The following is a 3,978-nucleotide window of genomic DNA, read 5'->3' on the forward strand; positions in this document are numbered from 1 at the left end:
GACCCAGTGATCCGTGTGGGCTCACCCTGGGCCGGCTGGTGGTCCTCCCTGGGCTCGTTGGGCAGCGCTGGGCGGTGGCTCAGAGCTAGACCCGGGCTTCCGGGGCCAGCTCTGCCCCGGGGAAGCTGTGCGCCCTCAGGGAAGGCCCCGCGCCCCTCTGAGCCTTTCGTAGCCCATGAGCCAGAGAGAGCGGCGCTGTAAATCAATGGGGCATCTGCGTAGGCATCAATACGACACTGTGCTCGAGACGTCTTCGTCCAGCATTTGAAAACGATGGTTGGTTTGTTTGCACGTTTGGTTTTCCTCCTGCCCATTTGGCTCCAGTCCCTGGCCTCCCCACCCCCCCGCCACGATCTGACCTCGGGGTGATCCCAAACCTGCCAGCCTTCCCTGCCACAGCCCGACAGCCCGAGGCCCCCACGGCCTGTGACATCCGACCCCTTTACCAACTGTGCTTTTCCTGTTCACACTCCTAGCTCCCGCTCATGCCTCGAGCCCTCCCCAGCGCTGGACTTCTCTTCCTTCTGTCCTGAGCTCGTGACTCAGCCCTGGAGCTGGGAGTCACACGTCTCCTAAGTGACTGCTCGTCTCAGGGACATGTGCAGCTGAGTCACTTTCGTTACCATGGGCAATGAGATAAGAGGGCTGGAGAGATGGCACACAGCCCTCCCCACTCACACGAAGGCGGCTCAGGGTCCCCATCCCCATCCCCAGAGTGACGGGGCCGCGCCACGCGCCACTCCCCGTGGGTGAATTCTTCCAGATTCAGAGCTCGGCACTCCCGTGCGTTTTGGTGGCATGTCACAGCAGCCGTACGCGGCTGACCGCCTAGTCTGGACAAGAGCCATGGTGATCGGCCGGGCTGTATCTACGTCAGCGAGGGCAGCACTTGTCCGTCCCAGACAGAGCCCGAGCCCCGATGTCACACGCAGCCCGGGGCGTGCGCATGGCCTGCCTCCTCCTTGGCCCCACGCGCTCCCCCATAGCCCTGCACTCAGCCGGCTGCAGGAGCTGCTCAGGCTGCTGCTCTGGGCAGTGGGGTCTCCCACCGTGCTGTCAGGGGCCATCGCCCTGAAGCCGAGTTGTTGCTGAGCCCGTCAAAGCAGAGGCTGGCAACGTCCCACCGCCCGGGCACGCTGGGGCAGCACGTGTCAGAAGTCACAGCTACTGCAGCCACAGGTCAGCTCTCACTTTGGACAGAGGGGAGCAGCCACTTGCTCTCCCACGGGCTCCCCAAACTGCCTCTCAACCCTGACTCCACCGCTCCCCAACTCCCCCAGGCTTTCCCCCTTCCCTCCATTTAGTCGGTGCTACGAACTGAATCGTATCTCCCAAGTTCGTATGTTGAAACCCTACCCCCCAATGTCATGGTATTCAGCGCTGGGGCCTTTGGGAAATAATTGAGTTTAGAGGAAGTGGGGCCCTCATGGTGGGATTAGCAACCTTCTAAGAAAAGACACCAGAGAACTCACTTTCTCTCCATCACGTGAGGACACAGCCAGAAGGCGGCCGTCTACCAACCAGGGAGGGAGCCCTCACCGGAACCCGACCACAGTGGTACCCTGAGCTTGGACTTCCGGCCTCCAGGACTGGGAGAAAATAAACTTCCGCTGTTTAACGCCCCGTCGTGGCACCTCGTTGTCACGGTCCTGGCATGCAGACACTGTTACTTTCTGTATTCTTGGTCCAGTACAGTAAGTCAAACATGGAAGTAATGATCTCTGCTGCTGTTTATACAGCACAGTTAGTAAGTACTTTGTTTTGGATCTGCTTTTAGATGCTCCTGGTCCGAGTGTAAATTTCCTATCTTCTCCAGAAGGGTGGCTCCGATGGTCTGATCCCAGAGCACCTGTTGGAACCTAGGCCTCTGCTGGTCAGGTTCTCCCAGTCCAGACGGCCCAGTCCCCAGGAGCCCAGCCTCCCACTCACGGGGGCCCTCGGTCGGTCCCCCAGCCTGCCCTTTCCCCCCTTCTCTGTCTCCAGAGATGAGGATGCGGGAGGCTGCTCCCTGGCTTGCGGGCAGGGAGCTCATTCTTCCCTTTCTAAACACAAAGAGGTCCGTGTGCACCCCAAGGAAAAATGCAAACGAGGCACCGGGTGTGGCTTTTTTTCTTAGGGTAACATTTTTTCTCACGGTGCATTTTTTTTTAGGGTGGCCTTTGCTTTCCCTTTCATCAGACTGGGCCTGGACTAGGAAGGTAACCAAAAACTCTCACTACACCATCACAGGGACTTCACAGCGCACCGGGTGACAAGTGTTTTCAATCAAAGACTGTTTAAGATTAATCACTGCACGAGGAACCCTGAGGCTGTGGATCATGACGGAAAAGTCCACTGAAGTTTCCCCAAACTAACAACGGTCCTAAAAATCTACATGACTAGCAATAACAAGGCGTGAACCTGAAACTCTCCCTAACGTCAACACTAAAAACAGTATTGATCAATTATACTAGAGGGAAAAAGGGCTTTCCATCCTCTGCAGAAATTGTAGTGATGACTCATTCTTTCGTGAAGAGGGGAACGCAGCCAAAGGGCGTGGGGAAGGGTATTTAGAGGTGCCCCCCCCCCGCAGTTAATAAGTAAAAATATTGCATTATTCTCCTGGATCTCATGATGTTCATAGTACTGGTCAGCTTCTTAAAATTCATAATTTGTTGTCTAAATAAATATTCATTATAGTACCTAATTTTGTGTTTGTAGTTTTTTTCTCGAAGAAGCTTCAAGATCCACAGAGCTGAGCGTGGCGTGGCCTCGTGGACAGGTTCTCGGTGGGCTGTTAGCATGCTCCTCACCCTCGCGCCTTCACCCACCCTGTGGCCTCAGAGAGTCACTCTCCGTAGCCCACTGGACCCGGAGCTCCGGCCGCCCTCCGAGGCCAGGCTCGTGTGGGCAGGGAGAGCGGACAAGCCTATGGCAAATGCCACTTCCTGCTGGGCTCGAATCTGACCCCCTCGGGCCTGGGCAGAGGGAGGGGCATGGTGGGGTCTGCTCCCTCTTCTGCTCCTCGTACCCGGCACCACATCCCTGGAGATGCAAGTGGGAATCTCCGAAGGAGGATGTGGAGCACTAGGAGGCAGCTCAGGGGCCTCGAAGGCCTTTCTGAGAGCTTCAGAGAAGAGCCGGGTCTCTGAAACGTGGGCAAAGCGCCCACACGACTTCCCTGGAGCAGAGGGTGACAGGAGCAGGAACGTGGTCGGGGGCTTTCCTTCCGTTTCAGGTGGACGACCCACAGTCCGCGCTCTTGACCACGGTGGGGCCCGGTTTACACTAAGTTCCCTTTTCACACCAGAGCCACTTAATGCCCAAGTTTTAACGAGATTAGCGGATCACCAAAAGAGCAAGCCCGAGCTCCCCACGGGGGCTGCGCCATCTGCCCCTCTGCTCAGCATGTGCCAAGGATTGTCCTAGATTCGGAGTTATAAATAATGCCGATCGGGCCGCCTGACTGAATGAAAACCCGATGCACTGACTGGTGGGAAAGGGATGAAACGTTCTAACACAGAGTTATGTGATGATTGCGCCACTAGGTAAAAGCTACTAAAAAATTACTGAATTGCGCACTTGCAATGGATGAATTTTACGGTCCTACAAAGTTGTTTTAAAAACTCGATATGTTTCATGGCCTTTAAATTCGGGAATTAACAAGCATGAAATTAAAAAAAAAAAACACGTTCATCAATCATTGATATTTCACAAAAGGTGACATCTTTTTGTTGAAATAGGAACTTTTACGCAAGAATAACCTTATCACTTACGCTATAGCACCTGCTCTCCCTCGAATCTTCTGGCATTCCTGAACCCCTCATCGTTCAAAGCTTAAGCTTGCAATTCAGAGCAGAAAACGCACAAGGAAGGTCGACTTTGCCCTGAATGGCTAAGAACGAAGCCAGCCAAGCAGTTGCTCGCTTGGCAATGAATCAAACTCCTGACGTGTTGCTCGTGGAAATGAGGTCGCCACCCCGTCTATCACTTTACGTC

Source organism: Pteropus vampyrus, unplaced genomic scaffold (assembly GCF_000151845.1).
Source record: "Pteropus vampyrus isolate Shadow unplaced genomic scaffold, Pvam_2.0 Scaffold279, whole genome shotgun sequence".
NCBI classification, from domain to species: Eukaryota; Metazoa; Chordata; class Mammalia; order Chiroptera; family Pteropodidae; genus Pteropus; species Pteropus vampyrus.